This window comes from Saimiri boliviensis, chromosome 1 (genome assembly GCF_048565385.1).
Source record: "Saimiri boliviensis isolate mSaiBol1 chromosome 1, mSaiBol1.pri, whole genome shotgun sequence".
Taxonomy (NCBI): domain Eukaryota; kingdom Metazoa; phylum Chordata; class Mammalia; order Primates; family Cebidae; genus Saimiri; species Saimiri boliviensis.
The window spans coordinates 73,716,003-73,743,576 of NC_133449.1; the positions used below are offsets into that span (position 1 = coordinate 73,716,003).

The window sequence follows — 27,574 nt, forward strand, 5'->3', positions numbered from 1 at the left end:
TAGAACAGTCACTAATCTAAGGTTAAACAAAATCAAAACACTAGTTGCCTCTGAAATAGTAAGAGACATGAGAGAAACTTCTGGAGAGATGAAAATGTCCTGTGTTTATTATAGCGTTGTGGGTTATATTGGTATATCCATTTGCCAAAGTTGTACAACTAATACACATGCTATCTCAGAAAAAGTTAAAAACAACAGTTGAGTTGGGGAGTGGGTGAAAGCTTAGATGATAGAAGAACAACAGACAATTGATCATTGTTGAAGCTAGATACAGAGTACATATTCTGTTTGCTTTGTATATGTTTGAAATTTTCTATAATGCAAAGTTGTTTTGTTTCTTTTTTTAAAAAAAATGAGATATAAGAGATATATCAACCAATGTCATGTATATTCTTTATTTGGATCTCAATTTTTAAAACCTATCTGGGTATTTGGGAATATTGAGAAAATATTTGGGGTTTTTACTTTTAGGCGTGATAGTATTATTGTGCTTATGCTTTTAAAAAAAAAGATATCCCCCTTTTTAGAATCACATATAAAAATACAAAATAAATTTTAGGGCATCTGGGATTTGTATCAAAATAAACCAGTGGGTGTGGTGGAGGTAGAGATAAAACAAGATTGACAAAGAATTCAAAGTTTGTGTGTTTTGAAAGTTTTTGTAACAAAAAGATTTTAAAATTGTGCCTTAAAAAAAAAAATTCTCCCATCAGTTGAAAAACTCCAGGCTGGCTAAGTCTAGCCAAAGGGATGGAACTGTACCTATGCTAATACTATATGATACTGATTTTATCTGAGAAGAGACAAGACACAGAGCAGAAGCCTGAGCTGGTAACACTAGAAAGGGGCATGGGGTGACTCAGGTCGGGAGGCTGGAGCCTGGGTGCTTTGTATGTTGATGCAGTAGGGTGGAGTTGTGAAGAAATATCCCTGAGAGGTAACTGTGGAGGCAGAAGGAGCAGCAGCGGGAAACACAGGATGATCAAGACAAATCGTGAAACCACTTGGAGGGATTACGTGACAAAATATTAAAACCAGTACCATTCGGGAAAGCTAGTTCTGAGGAATCAGTCTCCAAAAAGGCAGAAATCAAATAGGACAGTTTAATTGGTTGCTGGGTGTGGTGGCTTACCTGTAATCCCAGCACTTTGGGAGGCCGAGGTAAGCAGATCACGAGGTCAGGAGTTTGAGTCTCGCCTGGCTAATATGGTGAAACCTCATCTCTACTAAAAAAACAAAAATTAGCCAGGCATCGTGGTGGGGTGCCTGTAGTTCCAGCTACTCAGGAAGCTGAGGCAGGAGAATTGCTTGAACCTGGGAGGCGGAGGTTGTAGTGAGCCAAGACTGCGCCACTGCACTCTAGCCTGGGCAACAGAGAGAGAGACTGTCCCCCCACCCCAAAAAAAAAGAAAGAAAAAAGAAAGTTTAATTGGCAAAATCCAGGATTCCTGTACTCAGGTCTATGGAGAGATTTAAAACAAAAACTGGGGCATTTAGGGCATTACTTGCTACTTTCATTTCTAAAGAAACTTGGAGAACTAGAGGAAACTAACAAGAAAGGATTGGATTATGTGGACACTGAGCTGGAGGGACGAAATAGGGAGAATTAAACTGAGCTTTATGAACTTATATTCTTTTACTTTACCAAATTTAAATATAGTTGTTGCCCTAAGCTCTGTCCCCCACCTGTTTCAGATCTCCAGGATTCTCTTAACAATGTTATAAGAGTTTCTATACTACCAATCTTGAGATGGGGATGCCTAACCAACAGTATGTTTTTTTTTTTTTAATTAAACACTTATAACGTAGCATTTTAGAAAGTCAGATGTGTTCTTACAAGTCTCCCTAAAATACTTTTAGAAAAAGAATAATGTTGGTGGTTATGGCAAAGTGTCTGAAATCTTCAAAAATGAATGGAAAATATGTTCCTGCATCATGGCAGACTGAACTAATGGAAGCCACCTTTTCTGACACAAATATGTAGAAATGCTGGGATGCTGGGTAAATATAACCACTAAAGCAACAATGAAATACATAACTGGGCTTGAGAAAAAGAGAAATTCCTGTTGTCAGAAAAAAAACAATGCTGGGAATGGAAGAGTGGGATAGGGAGAGGTTCACAGCCAGAAGGCTGAATATATATGCCTTGGCAGCCGGGAGCCAGGGTTTTAATGCCCACATAGGGACAAGACATGTGCTCTTACATCTTCAGTGCAGGGGCTACAACTGGGATTTCTGCTAATTCCAGGACATAAAGTCCTATAAAAGCTACACGGTCAGTGAGAAGGAGCCAGAAAAGTTTAGTCTATCAGACTGAACAAGTAGCAAGCAGTTTGTTGTCTGTCCTGAGCTCTAGAGAGAGAGAAAATATTCTCCTGGGAGAAATCTAAACCGAAAGTTGCATAATTGGTAAGTAATTGGTGGTATAGGGTCTAAATTTCCATTGCCTTTGTGGTTAGAGAATCCAAAGTTGAGAAACCTACGTAAAAACTAGTCCAGGTAGGAGAAAATATTATACACACACACACATACATTTGATGAATGACTGGTAACTAGAATATATAAAGAATACCTGTAAATCAATAAGAAAAAAAGACTATAAAATTTTTAAATGGGCAAAATTTAATTTAAACAGCCCTTCAAAGACAGGATTTCCAAATGACCAATATTCTTATATAAAGTTACTCAACTGCATGAACCATCAAGGAAATACAAATTAAAACTGCAATGTCAGGGGCGGGCACAGTGGCTCATGCCTGTAATCCCAACACTTTGGGAGGCTGAGGTGGGAAGATCACTTGAGCCCAGGAGTTTGAGACCAGGCTTGGCAACATAGGAAGACCCTGTCTCTACAAAAAATTAAAAACTTATCTGTGTATAGTAGCACAAGCCTGTGGTCCCAGCAACACAGGAGGCTGAAGTGAGAGGATTGCCTGAGCTTGGGAGGCCACTTCATTCCAGCCTGGGCACACAGCAGGACGCTGTCTCCAATAAACAAATAGGAAACTACAATGGGATACTACATACTTACTAAAATGAAACCAACAGAAAATAAAATGTTGGTAAGACTGTAAATGCATAAATATAAGTAAGAACTGACTGTAAAAAGGAATAAAAAGTTGCTTCTCCTCTATACTAATGAATAACTATAATATGTAATGCCTAGCTACAAGACCAGAAACCTCCAATGATTCTTCCTTTCTCTTTCCTTCACCTCTTATATCCAATCAACAATCAAGTCCTATTCATTTTATCTCTTGAGACATCTTTGGTATCTGCCCCCTTCTTCTTTTGATTCCCCAGTTACTTGGTTTGTCCATCATCTCTCACCTGCATTACTGCATATTCTCTTAGCTAGTCACTCTGTCAAATACTAGTATGATTTTATATCACACCTCTGCTTAAAATCTTTCAACAGTTCCTCATTGCCAAACCCTTTGTCATGGCATGGCATATAAGACTTCTATGATCTGGTCTCAGAAACTTCCCAACCTGACCCATGTCACACTCTATGATCTGGCCACACTAAACTGCTTGTAGTTCTTTAAATGGGTTGTTACTTCACTCTTCCCATGTCTTTTTTGACATTGCAAGCCTGCTGAAATGTCTTCGTTCAGCTTGTGAGCACCTACTCATTTTTTAGGATTCAGCTCAATTGCCACCTCCTCTTTGAAATGCTTTTCTGACTTTATTCTCATGTAAAATTGGTTATTCCCTTCTCTACATTTCCCCTTTCCTAAATCTCAAAAAGCTCAGGATGGGCCAGGAATGGTCTTCACACCTGGACAAGGCAGAGGCAGACAGATCACGAGGTCAGGAGTCAGAGAACAGACTGGCCAACATGGTGAAATCCCATCTCTACTAAAAATACAAAAATGAGCTAGGCACAGTGACAGGTGCCTGTAATCCCAGCTACTCAGGAGGCTGAGGCAGAAGAATTTCTTGAACCTGGGAGGCGGAGGTTGCAGTAAGCCAAGATAGCACCACTGCAGCCTGGGTGACAGAGCAAGACTGTCTCAGGAGAGAGAGAAAAAAAAAAGCTTAGGACCAAGACTAATTAATCTTTGTATCCATAGTCTGGCACCATAGTATGTGCTCAGTAAGTATTCCATAAACGAATACATGAAATTTCAGATATAAAAATTTAAGTAATTAGTCCATCAGCAAATACATCAACTTTAGGGATGAAAACACAATCTAACTTCTCTTTATGGGTTTTCCACTTCTCTCAATTCACAGTATTATTTAAAATTCCAGGCCAGGTATGGTGGCTCACACCTGTAATCCCAGCACTTTGGGAGACTGAGGCAGGTGGATCACCTGAGGTTAGGAGTTCAAGACCAGCCTGACCAACATGGAGAAACCCCGTCTTTACTAAAAATACAAAATTAGCTGGGTGTGGTGGCATATGCCTATAATCCCAGCTACCCGGGAGGCTGAGGCAGGAGAATCGCTTGAACCTGGGAGGTGGAGGTTGGAGTGAGATGAGATCGCACCATTGCACTCCAGCCTGAGCAACAAGATCAAAACTCCTTCTCAAAAAAAATAATATAAAATAAAATTCCAAAGTAACTGCTTGTGTACATGTTGGTTGTATTAATACTGAGAATTTATAGGCTGCCTTCTTTGGTGTACAAGCAGACTACTTTAAAACACTGAAATTTTAACTGGCTTGTCTCTGACATTTTCCAAATATATCTAAAATGTCAGAGCCAGCATTTGGGGCCTACAAATCTTTTGAGTGAAAGCCCAGGCCTTCAAATTACGTGCCATTCACAGGTTTAAAATAGGAACATGTTCTATGTTGACTATGAGCTATTTGGAGACTTTGAGAACATTAGTAGAGAATAATTTTATTTTTGGGAGAAATATTGGAGGTAAGAATTCTGAAATAACCTACTTATAATCTGAATATTAAACACACTCACATATGCACACACACATACAAAACTTTATCACTCTCAAATCCAAGAATGTCAGTAAGAGTCCAATAGGCAGTCTAGAGTCAGTATAAACTATGAGAAATTTGGACTAAACATCTGAAGATATGTTCATTTGAAGTGGATGAAATATTTGCAGTGAAAGGAGAAAATACAAGTTTGCAGCAGTTTCTTCAAGTTATAAGAAAAAATGTGTATCTAATTTCCTCTTCATCATTTACTAGCAAATTATATTTATTTCCTGTTGTTTTAGGAAATGAGATCAATATTGTGATTTTTCCTTATGTTTATATCCCAAACACTGTTTTCATGTCTGTTTGAGGGAAGAGTAGAAATACAGTTTTAGTTGATTTTGGTATAGTCAGATGGTACAGGAAACTTGAATTTTACTGAGCAATATCCACAGATCAAAAACTTTTTAGAATTTAAGAGATCCAAAAAGCCTTATCCCACAGGACTTACTTTCTTACTGAAATGACTAGATAGTTGAATATACGAAACTGAAAACGGCAGATAAGCAACTGCAGATAGCCCCCGTGGTCAAAGAAATGAGATACCAAATTAGATACGTAGACTGAGCATATGGTAATTGGAGGTATACTCATTTTTCCTGAGTGAACTGTCCTGAATTCAAAGAATTGTAGATTTTGAAGAAATGAACAGAACTGTATGGTGGAGGTAAAGTCACAATTTCACAAAAGCATCTACAGATTTTGATATATAAACGAATGCCACCATGATTTTCTACACCTGACTTTGGAGAACAAACCTGAGCATATGTCTAAACTGTAGGCCAACTACCTTATTATTGTGGTTTGGTTTCAAAGTACTACATATTGACTGAGCATTTGCTGTATTCCAAGGGTAGGCCAAGCACTTTACATGTATTTTCTCCTTCAGGAAAAACTAATTAAACTAATAGTAAATGATGCCCATATGAAAGATACTGCATCCCTGGAATTTTAGTGACAAATACAGGAACCTCAGAACTATGTTGAAATTGCCAGCAACACGTGGGTCTACCTGATTCTGAGAAATATGCTCTATTTCATGAAACTTCTATAGGCTTGTAAGTCTGATTAGGTTCAGCTACACATAACACAATACAAAATAGCAATGTCTTTAAACAAGATGGAAATTTGTTTCTTGCCTGGGTGTGGTGGCTCATGCCTGTAATCCCAGCATGAGCCACCACATGCTGGGAGGCTAAGGTGGGAAGACTGTTTGAGCCCATGAGTTTAAGACCAGCCTGGACAATTTAGCAAGACCCTGTCTCTATTTTCTTGTATATAAAAATTTTTAAAAAAATAAAAACAAAAGAAGTTTGTTTCTCACTTAAAAGAAGTCAGAAGGTAGAGTCCAGAGCTGGTATGTCTGCTTCACGGTCACTAGGAACACAGATTTCTTTCATATTTCTGCTTCTCCATTCCAGCTTTTTAAGATTTCATTTTATCTCCACTATTGACTTACTGGCCATATCTGTTTTTTGTTTTTTTTTTTTAATTTTTGACAACTGCTCTAAGGTTTAGATTATGCATTTATAACTCATCACAATTTACCTTCAAATAATAGTATCATACTTTGTGCGTCACATAAGACCTTTCTATATAATTTCACTTCTTCCTTCCACCCTTTGAGTTATTGTTATTAAACTTTACATGTTTATAGACTTCAGCTGGAATTTTGTCCTTTATATATAAATGCTGACAGAAATCTTTAATTATGAACCTGATAAAACAGTCTTGTCATTTTTATTTTAAAGTCAGTTACCTTTCAAAAAAAATTTTAAGTGTGGGGAAAAGTTTTTTATAATTATTCATATATTTACCATTTCTGGCACTCTTCATTCTTTAATATATATCCAAGTTTCCACGTGATATTCTTTTTTTTATGCTTAAGAAGTTGCTTTAACATTTCTTGCAGTGCAGTTCGGCTGGTGACATCCTCACAGCTTTTGTCATCTTAAACTTCATTTTTGGAAAATATTTTCTCTAAATATAGGATTCTGTGTGTCAGGGTGTTTAGTTTATTTGGTTTTTTGTTTTGAGACAAGGTCTCACACTGTCACCTAGGCTGGAGTGCAGTGGCACATTCACAGCTCACTTGCAGCCTCAACCCCCTGGGCTCAAGTGATCCTCCCACTTCAGCCTTGGGAGTAGCTGGGACTACTGGCATATGCCACCATGCCCAGCTAATTTTTGTAATTTTTTTGTAGAGATGGGGTTTCACAACATTGGCCAGGCTTGTCTCGAACTCCTGGGTTCAAGAGATCCACCCACCTTGGCCTCCCAAAGTGCTGGGATTATAGGTGTGAACCACTGTGCTCAGAAGGTTTTTTCTTTCAGCACTTTGGAAATGGCTTTCCATGGTCTTCTGACTTGCACAGTTTCTGATTAGAAGTCTACTGATATTTTGTGTTTGTTCCTCTATACATATTATGCCTTTTCCTCTGGCTGCTTTCAATATTTTCATATTACTGGTTTCCAACAATTTAATAGTGATGTCTTTTGTAGTGTTTTTTGGGAATGTGTGTTTACCCTGCTTAGGGCTCACTGAGCTTCTTGAATCTGTGGGTTTATAATTTTCATCAAATGTGAAAATATTTTCAGCTATATTATTTCAAATAATTTTTTCTGTCACCCCTCTGACCCATCTCTCATCTGGAACTCCAATTACACAAACATTAGATCACTTGGTATTATCTCATAAAGCACTGAGGCTCTGTTTTGGGGGGTATTTTTTTAGTTTTTTTTTTCTTTCTGTGCTTTCTTTTGGCTACATTCTACTGCTATGTCTTCAAGTGCACTAATCTTTTCTTCTGAGTATCTCTAATTTGCTCTGTGTCTAATCTGCATCTGAGTGTTAATCCTATCTAGTGAAATTATTTCAGAAGTTGTCATTTTAATTCTAGAAATTCCAATCTTTATATCTTTCATTTCTCTCTTTCAGCATACTGAGCATACTTATCATAATTGTTTTAATGTTGTTGACTGCTAATTCTATCACCTCTGTCATTTGCGGCTTTATGTTGACTGACTCTCCTCCTGGTTGTAAATTACATTTTCCTGCTTCTTTGTTATCTCCTAGTTCTCTTGCTACTTCCCAGGCATTTTCACAATCTTCCTGCCTACACCTTAAGTGCTGATGTTCTCTAAGGTGCTATTACTGACTCTTCTTTTACTGCTGTGCATACTCTCCATGGGTGATCTCATCCATTGCCATAATTTCAACAGCCATTTATATGATGGTATATTCCAATTATATCTTCTACTACTCAAATCTGTCTCCAGAGCCCAAGAGTCATATACATAACTGATCACTAGTCCATAAGCACACAATCCAGAAATCTGTGATCCATCCTTCGCTTCCTCCTTGTCGTAGACACTGTGGCCCACTTCTCAGACTCCATGCTTTTTCTGTAAAATCAACTCAATTTTCACTGGGATATACGCACCTCCTCATCACAGCTTTGGGAGAAGCTGACTTCTGTGGCTCCAAGGTAGACACATGTTTTCATCCTAAGACAATTATACTTGTGCCATCTCCTGGCAGCCATTTTTGGTTTATATATGGACATGTGACTAAATCACTGAGGCTTCTGGGAAAGGAGCTTTCTTTCCTTTACAAAAGCGCTTCCAAAGGTGATTCTTTTTCCTATCTCTTCTGGACCCAAAAAACGAAACTTAAAAGATACAGGAGTTGTTAGCAACCATCATCTGATGATAAAGCTAATACTAAAGAAGAAAAAAACAATTAAAATGAGAAAAAATGCCTTTAATGACATCTCTGAGTTGTTGAATCAGTCACCCTTATAGCCTGCCTTTTTCCTGAACTTTCTAGCCAGATGGTTATAAATCTCCTTTATTGGTTAAGCCAGTTAGAACTGGGTTTTCTGCTGCTTTCAACTACAAGCATCATAATTCAAAACTTTCCTTTTCCCTTCACCCCAAACATAGGCAATTAGTCACTATGTTCTATTCCCTTGAATAGTGTCTGATTACCCTCAGTTTTCTCTTCTGCTGCTGCCAGGTCTTGGCTCAGTCTCTCATTGTTTTTTTCCCCTGTAATACTGTAACTGGCCCCATACATACCATACTCCACATAGTGATCTTTCTAAAATGCATTTCTTATCAAAATTTCATCTGCTTACAATCCTTGTGTGGCTCCCATTGTTTCTAGGAAACAGTCCATGTTCCTTAGCATATTGCACAAAATCCTTCATTACCCTAAGCTGTCTCCCTTACCTTTTTCAGTGTCTCCTCTGGCCACTCGCTCAACTCTATTCAACTACCAGCAATGCTGAACTATTTGCTGAACCAAAATACGTTTTGGTCTCACATCTCTAGGTCTATGTACTTGCTGCTCTCTCCAACACCATCCCCAATGTTCTCACCCACCTCTCTCTTCTCCTCCCCTACCAAAATACACAAACACGCTAATTCCTAGTTATCTTAAGTGATCTTTGAAGCATTTTCTAATTTTGCCCAAATCTGGGAGTAGCTGTGCACTTTCCTATTATAGTACTTCTCATATTAGGTCTATTTACCTGTCTCCTCCTTTGCATAGTAAACATTTTGAAATTAAGAATGTTTCTTTTACATTCTTGTATCTCTACTTCTGGGGCTCGTTACAGTGTCTAGCACAAGTAGACACCCAACAAGCATTTTTCTGAATGAGTGTATAATTATATAATCTGATATAAGAATTTCTGATCTTGAGACTCTATCTGAAAACCCTGCTCCAAATGTGTGTCTGATTCCTAAGTATTAATCTTTTTCTTCCAGGGTGTGGGGTTCTAGGTAGGCGGAGAAGGAAAACAAAAGAGCTCAGGACGCATTGCCTTCAGCACTCCGGAGAGCCAGTCTTGTGTTCTGCCTTTCTTCACCCTCCTCCCTACCACCTATCCATCCACACCTCGGTGCCCAAGATGGGTGTAGACTTAGCTGACCAGCCCAGCAACATACTCATACCTTGGTTCAGACTTCACTTATTACCAAACTAAGGTTGGCCAATACATACAAACAATTTTCAACTTGTCTTCTGAACTTAGACTTTATGAAATTTGTATGCCTTAAAAATTGTAGGCCTTAAAATGAACAAATCCGGATTCTTTTATAGTAATCAAGTAAAACATAGAAATCTTAATTCTGCACTTTGCCTTTGCTAAAGTTAGACGTGTCTAATTGAGCAAAGTAATTAATTACAAGATTTTTTTGATAGTGGTGATATTCCTAAGTTTTATAACCTAATTGTTCAATTACTGAAAGCAACTACATTTTGACAAGTCTTAGGTTAAAGAAAACTGAATTTAGACAGAGAAGATTCAATTGAGGGAAGCAAGGGACAGAGGTATTTGTGACTTAGGGCTTGTGAAAGATAAATTAGGTAGCAGGCGACACTGAAATATCGACAGGAAGTCAGATCTCACTGGGCACTTATGAGTGGTGAGGCTAGGAGTGGGGTGGAGCGAAGCAGGAAGGACAGGCTAAGCGCTGGATCCACAGACAAGACCGCCCTTGTTCAGTCAACAGCAGCACTGAACACGTTCGCTAAGTGTGACCACAGTAATGGTGGGAGGGGCGGCCCAAACCTCGCCCTCGAGCATGCTCAGTGCAGAGCGAGCCTGGTCGGGTGCTGGACAACAATGCATCCCTTTTTTCTTCAGCCGGAGAACTACAATTCCCAAGAGCCCACTCGGCGCAGCGACACCGCCTCCCGCTGTGGCACTGCCCTGTCCCCTCCCTCAGTCCCCGCCTTCCGGCTAGTCCCCTCCCCTCCCTGAGAGTGTGTGTCAGTGACCCAGAGGCGGTGTGAGGCGGACGAACCGTCGGGGGGCGCCGCCGCCGCCTCCACCAGCAACAGCAGCGCCAGCCGAGCGGCGCAATCGAATTGGTCCCCAGCCCTCGGGAAGCGCACCACAAAGCAGCCCCCACACCTCTCCTGCGTTCGCGGCTCCTCAGCGCTGGGCTCTGCGGTCAACTTCCCCTCACAGGGCTCGGCCGGCTGGCGTGGAGGGCAGCAGCGGCGGAACAGTGGGCTGTCTGCTCGCGCTCTCCGCGCACAACACTTCGCCCTTTCCCCTCAGGTCTCGGGGGCCGCGCTGGGATTCCGGCCACCAGCAATTGTCCGGTGAGTGTGGCCATGGGGAGCCGCGGGATGGATGGCGGGGGAGCCGAGGGGCGCGGGGAGGGCGGGAGCGCAACTTCCTCGGCGGCTTCCCCCGGCGACCAGCCAGCCGGCTCTCCCCGCCCGCCTGCGCGCCCTCGCGGCGGCAGGGAGCGGAGTTTGCGGCGCCTCCATCCCGCGCCCTGGCAGGAGGAAGCGCCTTTGTCAAGAGCCGGCCCTGCGCGGCCTCCCCCTCCGCCTGGGAGCGGGGTGCGAGGCGGCCAACTCCGAGCCCGGCGCCTGGCGGGCCGCGCGCTCCGGCTGCGAGAGGAGAGCTCAGCGGGTGGCGGGGAGGAAAGGGAAATGGGAGAAACAAAAGGGGCGGTGGGTTTCCCTTTTGTTTGTGAGGATCTGATAACTTCTTTTTGTCCCTTACATAACGCAGACTTCCAAGTTTGTCATTCTTTTTATTATGATTGTTGTCATCATCTCTGCGCGTCTCTCACATTTCCTTTCATCTTTGGGTCTCAGAGCATTTTAAACAGGCTAATTAATTTCACCCCCGGACCCCCTAGGAAACAAGTGAATACGCCCGTTTCCCTAAGTGGGTAAACTGAGGTCGTGGAAAGCTCTCTAACTGAGGTATACGCTTGATCTTCGACCGCGCCTGGTGTCTGAGGATATGAAAGCATTTATGAGGAGGAACCCGTTCTCCAATGCCCCGTGGAAAAGTTAAAGATGCTCATTTTACTTGCAGGTTAACTGAAGTCCAAAAGAAGTCTATGTAATTGTTACGTGGTTCAAACCATAATTCTTACATAGTGTTTGAATCTTAAAACCATAAAAGACTTATTGAAAAATGCTCCGAGTAGGGAAATTAATGTAAATTATAAACTCACGTCACCATCTACTTTTATTTTTGTACGTGCAGGTCTCTTAGAGGCAAGAGAGCAAGAACGAAACAGAGGGCAGAGGTTTTTTTTTAAAAAAATGTCGAGTACATTTAACAGATTTTCATCACTACACACAAGGAAATGTGCCTTGGTTTTAACAGCACCGACTATATTCCTGTAGTTTAGTCATCAAACAGTATATCAACAAATATTATTGAGCACTTTATTCATAAGGTGCTGGTTGAGCTAAAAAATGAAGCTTTGTATATAAAAAAAAAGGTCATCTGTTTCGGTTCACAGACTCTACTTTTTCTTACTCTGCAAAATGTTACTTTGTTTTCATTGCACATAATCTTTTGTTTCAGAAATTGCATTGTCCCTTACTATGTTGAATATGTATTACTCTTATACTTAAGGAGATACGAATTCATTATTCAGTTTTCATAATAGGGTGAATTTAAAATTTTTGAATTGTGGAAAATGTTCACTTGATTCAATTCCGTTTCAGTTTTGCTGTTTATAGCCAACAGAAAATATTTTTTGAGTGGTCAGATTTACATGTCTCGAATCATAAAACGTTGTTCTTATTAACAGCATATGAATTCCTTATGGTTATTTTTCTCTTTTTTTGAGACAAGTCTTACCCAGACTGGAGTGCAGTGGTAGGATCTCAGCTCACTGCAACCTCCGCCTCCTTGGTTCAAGCATTTCTTTGCCTCAGCCTCCCGAGTAGCTGGGATTATAGGCACCCGCCACCACACCCAGCTAATTTTTGTATTTTTAGTAGAGACAGGGTTTCACCATCTTGGCCAAGGCTAATCTTGAACTCCTGACCTCGTGATTCACGTGCCTCAGCCTCCCAAAGCGCTGGGATTACAGGCATGAGCCACCGTGCCTGGCCTCCTTATGTTTTTTAATTTATACCAACAACCTCTTGTGGAGAAAAATCTTTAACTCTGAGGACCTTATTTATTTTGTGAGTTTTTATTTCCTCAGTACCAACTGGAAAGTACCAAAAAATTAAATCAAGCAGCACTTTTACTAGCTCTTTCCTCAGGTGAATAATGATCAGAACTGTATAACAGTGAATTTCACTTACTCTAAATTCTCTTAATTTTGTACTGTGTATTTGTCCTTACATTTTAGATTTTGGTGGTTGCATCAGAAAATGAAAATGAGATGTTCGTTATTTTGTTATTTTTTTCCCCCAAGCCTTCTAACCTGTTCCCTCTCTATGGTATGTTAAAAGAGATCTTGAGTTTAAAACAAATAATTGGAAAGTAAAACAGTTATATGTATAGAAAGTTGCATGTAGTGAAGTGGTATAATGTCTCATCTAGTGAACTTAACAGGTTTTAAAGAGAAAACTATCACCTAGCTTTTTATTAGCGTGGTAGAAGTGCTGTAATGTAATAGTAGTAGCATTTATTGACTTCTACAAAGTAAGCTGGAAATTTGCCTCAGTGGAATTTGCAGGGGGAGTAACTCCATCCTTTCCTTAAGATTGGCATTTAAATGTTCTTACTGTTGGTTATGTTGAACTTTTTCTTTCATATTTGCAAGCCAGATTTACCAGGGACATTTGTACTTTAAGGAAGCTACTAATACTGTTTTGACTTAAGTCACTGGAGTTTGCAGGCAGAAGTTAGTGTTGATTGGCAAAGTCTGGCTGTGTAAGTTTCATAATTTCTTTGAGACCCCTGAAAGGAAATAACTGAAAAGTATGGGATAGGAAGCTAGTCTAGTACTGCTGAATGCCACTGAGGCAAGTTTCAAAGGGGAAGCCCAAGGATGTTTCCATTTGATTTAGCTTCAGCCTCTTTCTGGGTTGTCAGAATGTCACTTTTGTATTTTAAGAATTCTGTCATTTCAGAATATGATTTATTAAGGTTTTCTAGTAGGTCAGGTGATAAGGACTATTTTATTATGCTTTGCGGACAACTAATGTTTTTAGACAGAACCTCCTGTAGCTGTTAAAGATTTTAAGCCAAAAGACTTAGAATTGAAAACTAACATATACATATAATTTTACCATAGTACATCAATGTAAACCTATCCTGTATTTATTAAGTTAGAAAGGCTTATGTGGATTATTTTATTATACAAATATATTTAACTGTATATATTAAAATTTCATAGTGACCAATATATGATAGCACTGAGGTGGCTTTAGGAGTTTCTTTGGGGGGAAAAAGGTGTTATTCCAAAAGTTACATTTATGTTTTTGAGGAGAATAAAGCAGATTTAAGAGCCAGTGGAAAACGGAAGAAAGTCAACAAAGTGAAGAAACCTGATGAAGATGTTTTTAAATAATATAATATGAAGATTCCTGGCAACATTTATATATAAAGGACAAAATTCTAGTTGAAGTCTATAAACAGTGAATTCCACTTAGCACTTTCTGTTTATAGATTTCTAGCCATCTTTTCCAGATTCCCTCTGAATATATTACACAGGAAACATAAATAGAAGTCATTCTTTCAAGGGACTTGGGTTCTTGGAGATTTTTTTTGCACTTGTGGTAGTGGGGGAGGGGAGGTACTTACTACATTTTCTTAGTTCAAGTGTGACCTCTGCCATAGAAAATTTCCCCAGACTAATGTGTGGCAACTTCAAGACAAGAAATATTGGTCACTGAAAGATCTGGATATGATTTCAAGTTCTGCTACTAGCCTTTTTTTTTTTTTTTTGGTATGTTGTCTTGAATAGATCACTTCTATTTTTTCTTCAAAGGTTGAAAATAACTGCCTAACATATTATGTTTAGTAGGTCCTAAATACTTTGCGTTGTTTAATGAATTTACAGGTAATAAAGAGAAGGCACAATGCTTCTTGAATGTCAGGGACTTTCTAATTTTTTTCTTTTTTGATAGAAAAAGTAATCAAAACATGAACATCTGATTGGAGTCCTTTTTTTTTTTTTTTTTTTTTTTTTTGAGGCGGATTCTTGCTCTGTTGCCAGGCTGGAGTGCAGTGGTGCAATCTCAGCCCACTGCAACTTCCACCTCCCGGGTTCAAGTTATTCTCCTGCCTCAGCCTCCGGAGCAGCTGGGACTACAGGCGTATGCCACCACAACCAGCTAATTTTTGCATTTTTAGTAGATCTGGGGTTTCACCATGTTGGCCAGGATCATCTTGATCTCTTGACCTTGTGATCCTCCCATCTCAGCCTCCCAAAATGCTGAGATTATAGATGTGAGTCACCGTACCCAGCCTGGAGTCTTTTTATTAGCATAGCTACCTTCAGAAATAAGCCTAGAGAAAAAGAGCTTCATCTGATAGTTTAACAGAAATGAATTGTAAATGACTCTAAGAAGAATTGACAGTTTTTTCAGAACGTTGTACCAGATGTTTCAGATTCTTTTTGCTACATAAAGTCCATTTCAGAGAAATGGCATTCTACATAGTACTCTTATATCACCCCTGTAATACTTTTACACCTCAAAATACCAGTTGCAGGAAAATAGAATGTGTTGCTGATGCCTATAAATAGGAAAATCCTGACATCTGTCTTCATCCTCCAGTTAATCTTGACTGTTCATGTAGTTTTTTAAAAAATTAATTCAATGCAAATGTAATTTTATCCTTTTCAGAGAATTTGTTGCTGATTTTTATTTTATAATGAACCTCTTGGGATGTTGCTAATTCTAAAAATATGTAATACCCCCCTTTTCCCACCATCTTCTGCAGTTTCTTTTTCTATTATTTTTTTGGCTACAGTTTTCTTTTTCCCCTAAACTGTCTAAAATAAACTAAGAAATGTTTAAGTATAGTTGACAAGAAACATGGTCAGTAATTTATCATGCAAATGTCCGCATACAAGGTGCAACGAAATCTGTTTTAGAGATAGAACACTTCTGAAGGGGGCTAAAGCAGGGACAGCAAATAAATTTCATTTGGGGAACCATATCTGATTGTTTAGTGGTGGCTGCTTAGAGTGCTGTGTTGAGAAAACTGGGAGTCCTTGTTCAGACTTAGCAGGAAAGAGTGCTGTGATTAGCAATTTCTGCTGTTGGTGAGCAGTGGACTTTTGGCATGGATGTCAAATACATTCAGTATTCATTGGATGCCTTTTACATGTCACAGGTCTAAATGCTGGTACCTCACAGACTAATCTCTACCTTCATGGTGTTTACATTCTACTAACAAGACACAAACCATAAAATAAAATACTTAGTGTTTTAAGATGGCTCACACCTGTAATCCTAGCTCTTTGGGAGGCTGACGTGGGAAGACCCCTCTTGCCCAGGAGTTCAAGACCAGCCTGGGTAACATGGTGAGATCCTGTCTCTACAAAGAAATTTTTTTAATTAGCTGGACATGGTCCCAGCTACTCAGGAAGCTGAGGTAGGAAGATCACTTAAGTATGGGAGGTTAAGGCTGCAGTGAGCCATGATTGCATCATTGCACTCCATCCTGGGCAGCAGAGTGAGACCCTGTCTCAAAAAAATAAAAAAAATTTAAAAAATAAATAAATAAAAATGACCTAGTTTCTTCAAAAAATTAATAGCAAGAAATAAGAGAGGGAGGGAAAACTTTAAGATTGAAGGAGACTTGAGAGGCTTATCAACCAAATGCAATGTATGAACCTTAGTTATATCCTGCTTTGAGCAAACTAACTGTAAAAAGACATTTATTCAAAATTGGGGAAATTTAGACTCTGGATATTTAATGAAAAGGATTTGTCAGTTTTTTCAGGTGTGAGAATGTACTTTTTTTTAAGTGTTCTTTTAGAGATGTATAATAAAGTGTTTACAACTTAAAATGTGATGTGTGGGTTTTTACTTTAAAATATTGAAAGGGAGAGGAGCATAGACAAAACAAGATTGCCCATATATTGAAAATTGCTGAAGGTAGATGCTCTATGGATACATGAGAGTTCTCACCTCCTCTTTATTTTTGTGGATATTTGAAATTTCCCCTAATAAACAGTTGTACACACAAACAGGAAAATAAAGCAGGGAAGGGGAAGGGGGAATAAATGTGATATGAGTATGGGGTGGGAGGAGGATGCAGGTTTTTTTATTTTTTATTTTTTATTTTTGAGATGGAGTTTCACTCTCATCACCCAGGCTGGAGTGCAATGGCGTGATCTTGGCTCACTGCAACCTCCACTCCTGGGTTTTCCTACCTCAGTCTTCCGAGTAGCTGGGATTATAAACATGCACTACCATGCCCAGAAAATTTTTGTATTTTTAGTAGAGACAGGGTTTCACCATGTTGGCCAGGTTGGTCTCGAACTCCTGACTTCAGGTGATCACCCACCTCAGCCTCCCAGAGTGCTGGGATTATAGGCATGAGCAACTACGCCTGGCCTGCCAAAACGCAGTTTTAAAGGGTAGTCAGAAAAGACTTCATTGAGAAGATGATAAATATTTGAGAAAGTGAGTAACGACCTGAAGGATATAACAGAGCAAGCCTTGTAGGTCATCTTGGAGCAAGACATTATACACAGAGGGAATAGTAAGTACAGTGGCCCTTAGGTGGGAGCGTGCCTAGACTGTAAGAAACTGCAAGAAGGGTGTGAGCCAGGCATAGTGGCTTGCACCTGTAGTCTCAGCTACTCAAGAGGCTGAGGTAGGAGGATCACGTGAGCCCAGGAGTTCCAGACCAGCCTGAGCAACATAACTAGATCTCGTCTCAAAACAAAACACAGCGTAACTAGATCAGGGTGAGCATGAGTAGTTAAAATCAGCATCAGCATGGTAAAGGAAGTGTAGAGGAGTCTCAATTGTGTAGGGCTGGTTGTCCATATTGCTTTAAAGTAAAAATATTTTATACACCTATCTAAGTCTTCTACTTTAGAGTAGTCACTGTGAAAGCTATACACTTATGCAACAATACTAACATTACTCAGTAGTTTTAGAAATTTTTTTGTCGTCTAAGCCAGTTTAAGAGCTGCACGTGAAAATAGCTCATTACTTTGTATTTTCTTCCTGTTTTTAAGGAAAAACGGGGTGATTATCCATGTGATATTTCATGTTATTTATCACATGTGACTCACAAAGGATCTTGACAGAAAGAAAATGAGAAGTAACAATGCTATTTCTAAAAATCAGAGCCACTCTGAGAAAGCAGTTATTGTTTGTAAAAGTCAGACCTACCCATAAACTAAAAAGGAATTTTAATAATGTTGTGGACAATTATAGCATCATTTGGAATAAGGGTATTTTACCTCTAAGAGTGACTAGTACGGAAGGCACCATACTCATTTGGATATTTAAGGTCTCATAAAACACGTGTGCGCGCGCACACACACACGTACACACAAGATCATATACAGTTCATAATACTAAGTATTCAAAACAGTCATTTCATGTTTCATTTATATCCTGCATTCAAGACTGAAGAGATGGTATTTAAAATGTAGTGAAATTGTGTAACTCTTGCTATGACATACACTTGGGGAACTAAAAGACTAACACGTGTTAAGAGATGAATCTGGCTCTTAAGTCTTATATTCATGATTCATTTCTCAGATTAGTAGTTGTTTTGAGAACATTCTGATTTACCATAAAGAACTGTTTTTAATCTTCATTATTAAAGGCATAGAAAAATTTGGATCTCATCTAAATGTTTAAATGCCCCCCAAAAACTTTGATAAATATGGATTGTAAAAATCTACTCTTAGGACAATATGTATGTAGGATTACTAATTTTGAACAATTACTATACTAGTTCATTCTTTAGAGGTACAGTTTTTCCAACCTGAGAAACTAAACTTATTTCAGTGATTTTTACTCTCCTGATAATATTGAGTAAAGAAAGGCATTCTTTTTTTAGTTATTTATATGCAATGGTGGGGGAGCACAATGTTTTTATTTGTATTTTTAAACAATCATATTTAAAACTTAATGGCATTAAGTAGAACTTACAAACTTTTATTACGTAGTAAATTACATAGTAACCACTAAGAATGTAAGTATATAACCATATAAGGAATACTTCAACAAAGCTTCCTATTTTAAACATTTTTCAGTAAATTGTTAGGAATCTAGTTATTTAATTCACTCAGAGTTTTTGTCCCTTTAATGTATATAGATGTATATATTTATGTGAATGTATAGATAGATAGCCAGACTCTTATCATATACTGCACATAATCAGGACTGAGCTGCTAGACCAGGTTATTTAATGTATTTTAAACACTAGTCTATTAACATAGAACAACTGAGCCTATATTTAATTCCTGGGCTTTCTATTAACTCTGAAAGTCTTTTAAAAGCTTTGATTCTTCTAAAAAAAAAAAAAGTAGCAATGGTTTTTCATAAAGGTTTTTGAAGTTCTGTGATGATGACCATACTGAAGTGTGACTTATTTTAGAAATACCTTTAATTCAGGCTGTTGATTTACTGGCAGGATGATTTTTTTTCATTTCCATTTTGTGGAATAAATAAATAACTTAATGATTGAAGAGAAAGAGGGGGAAGGCAGCAAAAGAAGGAAGGAAAGGAAAAAAAACTGTTCTCACAAAATCGTAAATATGACTATGGATAATTCTCTTAACTTGGATCTACTTAAGTGTCTGTGACCTAATGAGCTAAGCCTCAAATGTGTAAATTAAGTAGAGAATAGAAGTAATAATACAAGTTTCATTTGGAGAGAAGTTGCTTTGCAAAAGGGCATCTTACATTTCATGTTGAGTTAAACTTTATGATAAAATCTATACTTAATTTTGGAAATAATAATGAGTAAAAATCATTGAGAAATTATTTCAAAATTCAATATATTAAGCTTTGTAGATTTTTGCAGCAACAGGTTCAAGGTTATTCTTCTCAGCTTGTGCATTGCAAGATACTGTAATTTCCTGCCTGTCTCACTTTCATCTCTTTATTACTCTGCCAATAGTTCTCTTTATCATCCTTTGGCAGCTTTGTTTATGCCTATTGCTCTTCAACAGTGTTTTCTATGTTTGTCTGCCAGTTTTATACTTATAAAGTAGACTTGGAATGAACTAAGGGCATAAAGAAGTAACCTATGGAAGGCAAGTATAGTACTTTTCCTATTTGTGCCGTACTTCATCTTTTTAAACTTTCCTTGCCTATTTCTGATGTGTGTCTTGATAGAGATCTCTCATCAGACACTAAGAGACAACTACATGACCTGTAGGGTACAATACTTTCTAAACCCAATAATGTAGGAAACAGTTTGAGTTTAAACTGAAACTCCTTGAGTTAATCCTGCATCCATCCAGAACCTACATACCTAAACTAGCAAAGTTTGATAATAAAATTAACAGCCTAGTAGAATTTCAAAAGCTTTTTTCAGCTCTTGATGTTTATTGTCTTTTCCAAAAATGTCCAAAAACAATTGGGGACTTCATCATTACTGTAATAATAATTATATATGACCTTAGGGGGAAACTGTACTTCTGTTGAGCTTCTATTTGACAATCAAGAGGAAAAGATGAAAATATCAGTAATGTGGCAAAGAAGTTTTTAACTTCTTCCTTCCACAAGAATGAATTATGAAGTGACTGGCCCTGATATTTTTCTTGTAGTCCTCAACATATCATTTGGCTTAATCTTTAGAAGGCACAGTTTAATTTTATTTTTTAACAATAAATGAAAACAATGGAAGTTGCTTTGTTGGTTCTTCAAAACCTTAATGTTAAATTCCCGGTTCTTGGCAGATAGTATGGATAGTACTTCATGTTCCTCTGGGTTTATTTCAGGTTCTTAATGAACCGCATGTACTGGTAGCACTAAAAGCTGATTTGCTTTGATTTTAAACTACTATTAGCATGATGGATTTTTCTTTGAATTGTTTCTCACTCCCATTCTTTAAATTTACCATCAAAGGATAAAAACATCCAAATTACAAAACTAGTTAAGTTCATCATTCATGAGAAAATGTGTTAAATATGTATCTCTTGTAAAGTAGTGGCTGCTTCTAATTAGAAACCTGTCCTATAGACATACCTCTTGTATCAGAAAGCTTTTTAACTATGCTTACTGCTTTACTGTTATTTTCATTTAGAATAGGATGATTCACTTTCTGAAGTAGCCCTCTTTGTTCACCAAAGGAACTATGATGAATTTTGAGATGGGCTCTTAAACTGCTGAACATTGAGCAGATCTGTAACTTCAGTGAGAGCAGACATTTTTAAAAATTCATCACTAACATTTATTCAACAAAAATATCACATTTTGCTAAAGCTTTTTGGTTGTGTCTCTTTTAGAAATGACATGTTGATTTATTTCAATATAGTTCAGCTCTTAAGGACCAATTTTGTAAAGCTTTAGCCAGAATTTGTCTCCTAAAGCTGACTTTACAATGGCTTCCAAAAGGATTTGTTGAGTTTCAGCACTGAGTAGGCTGCTAATGATTCAGTAGGCCCCCTCATTTTCCTCCTACTCCTTAAATTGAAGGCTCCTTCATACCATCTAGGTACCCTGAGTCATCATGGCTAAACTCTAAAGAAGAATTGTTACATGGAAAAACTCTCGATGAAGTGAGAATGTCAGAAAGCAGTCTGAGTCAGAGATCATTCATTGATCACAGTGATACATTCCATAGGTTGTGGGCTTCATTTTAAATCTTTTAGTGTACTTCCATATATGTCCTTATTATAGGATTGTAAATCCTTTAATGCCCATAAAACCAGCTGAGGTGTTTATTCCCAGTTAATTTCTAATTGGTTAGGTTTTAATTATCTATTACATGAAAAGGATTTTGTATTTTTTATTGAATAAATAAAGAGGAGAGGCAGTATGATAGAGGATAAAAACCACTATATCAGAAGTTGGGGGTCTGAAGCTCTGGTTCATCTTCTCAATATGTGACCTTATATATTTCATTTAACCTCTTTGGGCCCTAGTTTCCTTATCTTTACAAGGTCAGTAACTCTGGCGCTCACACCCTCTTTGGAACCAACCCATTGCAGATTTAGCTAATAGCTGATCCCAAACCAGCTTCAGATAACTTTTTGATACAGCACTGTCAGAAACCATATATCTAATTGCCATTATGATTAAATCTGTTTGTCATCTCAACTATATTGGGTCTCTTCCAGCTCTAAGATTCTGTGACTTTAAATAATTTGCCTATAGAAAATCTTTCTTTTCTATCTGTACTATCTCTTCACATTGGGTGTTTAGGGTTGAAACTGTGTGAGCTTAAGAATTCTTTGTAGTCAGAGAGAGCATGTTTATATTTCATTTAGCGATCTTAAAAACAAATGATTGTAGAAAACTCAGGGGGCACTTAAAATTCCAAATGGAATGGAGACAAATAAAAATGGTGCTAATTTGATGGAAACTCGTTTTAACTTCTAAATGTTTATGGCACAGACCTCAAGTTAGTGAAATTTGAAGTGTTGTATTTGTCTGGAGGGCTCATAATGAAGACGTAGGAATCCTAGATTGAGAAATAAAGAGGCCTGAGTTCTAGCTTTGCAAACTGTTTTTTTAACCTGGTTAGTGTCTTCATCTATTGTAATGGTATCAGACCAGTGTTTCTCATTAATGTATTATACAGATTACCTAAGGATCATATAATGAATATGCTAATTCAGTAAGTCTGGCTGGGGCTTGAGATTCTGCATTATTTGCAGGTTTCTGGGTGTGCTACTGCTGTAGGCCGTGGACCACACTTATAAAAGTTCTCTGTAATCCCAGCACTTTGGGAGGCCGAGGCGGGTGGATCACGAGGTCGAGAGATCGAGACCATCCCGGTCAACATGGTGAAACCCCGTCTCTACTAAAAATACAAAAAATCAGCTGGGCATGGTGGCGCGTGCCTGTAATCCCAGCTACTCAGGAGGCTGAGACAGGAGAATTGCCTGAACCCAGGAGGCGGAGGTTGCGGTGAGCCGAGATCGTGCCATTGCACTCCAGCCTGGGTAACAAGAGTGAAACTCCGTCTCAAAAAAAAAAAAAAGTTCTAGGCCATTTCCAACACTCCTTCTGGTTTCAAGTGTCTTTAAATCATAACTTCTTCTTTCTCTCCAGCTCTTTCATATCACTATTAAACATGTACTTTTTGAAGCCTCATATTCCTAGACTCATTCCCTATTTTCTCAGTTTGAGAGCTCCATTAGTTTTGCTGTTTTTCTCTTTCCAGAATGAACTTGGTCATTCAAGTTAAACCTATGGTAGTATAATAGAAAGAGGCTCTGATAAGAAGAAAACTGTTAATTCAGATGCCTCCCTCACTGATTAGTAGCTCTGTTGTCTTGGACAGTTGATTCGGTTTACTTAATCTCAAGGTTCTGAGTACAAGCATCACCAGGGACTTAATAAATTCCTTATCCAAAATGCTTGGGGCAAAAAGTGTTTCGAATTTCAGTTTTTTTCAGATTGTGGAATATTTGCATTATACTTGGAAGAGCATGTTAGCACTTGAAAGTTTCAGATTTTGTAGCACTTTGGATTTCAGATTTATAGTTTAGGGATGTTCAACCTGTATCTTCCTGGTAAGGTTGTGAAAAGGAATAGAGATAATATATAAAGCTCTCAGCATGGTCAGGCATCAAGTAGGCACTCAGAATTGGAAACTATTTTTATTATTCTTACTGGCATCCTGACTTGGTCTAGTAGAAAGAGAAAAAGGAGTGGGAAAGATCTGTCGCCAACTCAGGACCTCTCTCTGTGTGCAAACTTAAATTTTCAACTGCTTATTAGACATGTTAACCCAAATTCTTCAAACTTAACACTGTGAAAAAGACTTCTATTTTCTTTTCATATCTGTTATGTCTCCTTCAATACTGGTAGAGATTACTGTTTCTGGCTGCACTCGGTGGCTCATGCCTGTAATCCCAGCACTTTGGGAGGCCGAGGTGGGTGGATCATTTGAGGTCAGGAGTTCCAGACCAGAGTGGCCAACATGGTGAAATCTTGTCTCTACTAAAAATACAAAAATTAGCTGGGCATGGTGGAATGTGTCTGTAATTTCAGCTACTTGGGAGGCCAAGGCAGGAGAATTGCTTGAACTTGGGAGGTGGAGGTTGCAGTGAGCCGAGATGGGACACTGCACTCTAACTTGGGCAATGGAGTGAGACTCCTTCTCGAAAAGAAAAAGAGATTACTGTTTCACTCTACGTGCCGGTTAGGAACCTGTCATTTCTGCCTTTATTTCTCAAATACAGTTGGCCTTCCATATCTATGGGATCCACACCTGAGGATTCAACCAAACATATGTCAAAAATATTTGGAAAAAAGCATAACAATAAAAAATAACAATACAACAATAAAATAATACAAGTAAAAAGTACTATATAGCAACTATTTTCATAGCACTTACATTTTATTAGGTATTGTAAGTCAGGGGGCCCCACCCCCAGGGCTTTGACCTATTCCTGTCTATGGGCTGTTAGGAACCAGGCCACACAGCAGGAGGTGAGTGGTGTGTGAGCAAGCATTACTGCCTGAGCTCTACCTCCTATCAGATCAGCAGGGCATTAGATCTCACAGGAGTGTGAACCCTTGTGAACTGCACATGCAAGGGATCTAGGGTGTGTTCTCCTTATGAGATTCTAACGAGTGCCTGATGATCTGAGGTGGAACAGTTTCATCCTGAAACCATTTCCCCACAACCACTCACCCCCAACCCCTGTCCGTGGAAAAATTGTCTTCCACAAAACTGATCCCTGGTGCCATAAAGATGGGGACTGCTGTTATAAGTAATCCAGAGATGACTTAAAGTATACCAGAGGATGTTTGCAAATACTGTGTTCCAGTAAAAATCCCATTTTATATAAGGGATTTGAGCAGCTGCAGATTTGAGTATTGGAGAGAAGTCCTAGAACCAGTCCCCTGCAGATACCAAGGATGACTCTGTATATTTGTTTCTAACTCTCCCCATGGATGTCTCAAAAGTACTTCCCATATCCATGCTCAGGGGCAAACCTATGGCAGCCTCAAGAATACCACACTACAGAAGTCTTCAAAATGATTTATTACCCTTAATAGAAATTAATTTCCAGCATTGTCCCTTTCCCAAAAAAATTCTCTTTAGCAGAAAACAGTTTGTATACTGAAGTAATAATTTCTAAATAATTGATAATAGAAATATTCAGGTAATTCAATAGGAATTTACTGTCAGAAGAACTCTTAACAGTAAACCTTTATAGATCTACTGCTATGTACTAGACATTTGTTTAATGTCCCATAACAATCCTTTGAGGTAGGTAATATTATATTAAAAGGTAATAGGGTTTAATGATTGCAAGTATAGGCTCTTAACCAGAACTTCTCGGGTTCCAATCCCAGATGTCAGCCCTTAGTAGTTGTTTGATCACAGGCAATTTACTGAACTGATCTGAGCCTCAGTTCCCTCCTATATAAAATCAAAATAATAATATCACTTCTCTCATAAGAACATTATTAGGAGTTAAAGAATTTTTAAAAGGCTCTTTGAAAAATACCTGGCATTTATTATGATAAGCACTGCATATATGTTAATTACTGTTATTTATTATCTTAGACTTTCAGGTCAAAAAACTGAGACTCAGTGAAGTTGGTTCAAGTTTCACAGCTATTAAATGATAGTGCTAGGAGTCAGACATCATTCTATTTTACTTCATCTCAAGTAATAATAATTTATCTTATCCTCTTGCATACAGCCTCCATATTAATGGTCTCATTGTGATGATAGGAGTAATATAATTCATTCTAGTGTCACATATGGTGCTTAAAATGCAGAATTTCGGCCCGGCGCAGTGGCTTACGCCTATAATCCCAGCACTTTGGGAGGCCGAGGCGGGTGCATCACGAGGTCAAGCGATCGAGACCATCCTGGTCAACATGGTGAAACCCCGTCTCTACTAAAAATACAGAAAATCAGCTGGGCATGGTGGTGCGTGCCTGTAATCCCAGCTACTCAGGAGGCTGAGGCCGGAGAATTGCCTGAACCCAGGAGGCAGAGGTTGTGGTGAGCCGAGATCGCGCCATTACACTCCAGCCTGGGTAACAAGAGCAAAACTCCGTCTCAAAAAAAAAAAAAAAAAAAGTAGAATTTCTAAAATATGCAGGTAAAAGCTCACTTTAATATGATCTGAGAAGCATAAGAATATATGTTTAATTCTATTTTATGTTTTTCTCCATTTCTGTTAACAGTCACCAAAATCCCTAGAAAGTGGAAGTACCAGTTTTACATTACTATATAGTGACTTCAGTTGTCGTGATTTACTTACTGTGTTAAATCTTCTTTTGCGAAACATTTTCAGAATGACTGAGGCTCATTAGCATGTTGTAACTACATAGTGTGCTTAAAATCAAGAACTTTTATGAATATGATTAACCATTACCTCTTGAAATTATGTAGTGATTTGCCTTTTAGTTTTTCTGTGAATTTTAATTTTATCAGCTGCTTTTTGAATAGAATCTTTGAGTTTAGTATTTTGGTGTCTTTGTATTAGATGCTGTATATAGTTGAATCTGCTTAATTTTATAAGCTTTAGACTGTGACACTCATTTAGGCCTTTAGTAAAAATAAAAAGCATATCTGATTACTATTTGAAGCTTCTATAGATGATCTGCTCACTCCCCAACCTCATTCTCCATTACTTATTATTTTCTTTTTTCCATTGTTAGTATTTTATTCCTTTGTGGAAAAAGAATTTTCTCTGTATTAAGACAGTATAAAGACAGAAGATAGAAAAATCTGTAGTCTTTGAGAAGAGGGCAGATTTGAAAAACCAGAATCATCTGTGATGAAAGGTCTGTTTTTACCTTGGTTTTGAAACTAGATTCTGTGACCTAATATATTTGCTTTTGGGGAAACAAACATACTTGAAATAGTTGTTATGTCAGTTAAGACACACTGTTGTGCCAGTAACAATTTAAACAGGCTTAAAGAGAAAAAAGGAAATGTATTGATTTGTGTACATTGGTACAGGATAGATGTGGCTGATAATGGCTCCACCCAAGCCTCTCATTAATGTCAAGACTCAATTTCTGTACATTTCTTAGTGCTGCTCCTTGGTGTTGGCTTTCTGATCCATCTGTACACAAGCAAAAGATAGCTTCAATTCCCCTAACACCTAAATCCACCCAGTGTCATGTATAGCTAGAAAGAATGACTATCTTTCTTAGAAGTCCCAGCAAAAGTTTCATTGCATTTCATTGACTCTGACTGGCTCACTCCCTCGTGGCCAGAATATGAAGCTCTGATTTTTGAGACTGAACCATAAGTCCAACCATCATGTTTGAGGGTATAGTCAACTCCAGAGATACATAAACTAAGAATAAAAGAGGAGTTTCCTCCAAAAAGGAAATGAAGATACCATTATATGAGAGAAAGGAGGAATAGTTGTTGGGCAGTGGAAAACAGATGCTCATAATGTTCAATAGAGCCTTTTCTATTTTAAGAGTTAGCAGTCAATTAGAAAAGAGAACTGTTCATGTTTTTTTTTTCTTATTTAGTATTTAGTGCTAATTTGGGATGTGAATTCACTTTCACATTGCTGTTTTAAAGAAATATATATAAGTGAGAATTGCAAGGACTTTTTGACCCCTGAGGGCTTTGAGAATGTCTCAAAATTTAAAATTTGGCACTGCTTTAACAAATTTAATATAATATCTTATTAATTTTCCCATTAGCTTTAGTAATGAAATTTGTTAATAGCGAGTTCTTTAATGTCTGAAGCAGATTGTGCATTTGGACCAAGAAATTCATAAAGAACCATGAAAATGAA

General features: G+C 38.2%; 1 protein-coding gene across 2 annotated transcripts in view; it reads left to right on the forward strand.

Moving 5' to 3' along the window:
* Positions 1-10,723: 10,723 nt before the first annotated feature.
* Positions 10,724-27,574, forward strand: part of PELI1 (pellino E3 ubiquitin protein ligase 1) — a 61,459-nt gene continuing 44,608 nt past the window's right edge. Inside the window, exon 1 of one of the 2 annotated variants that reach the window (XM_003922694.4) lies at positions 10,724-11,069. The gene's annotated coding sequence lies outside the window, so the exon portion shown is untranslated. The remainder of the gene's footprint in view (positions 11,070-27,574) is intronic. The other variant, XM_074399155.1, reaches the window with a different exon arrangement.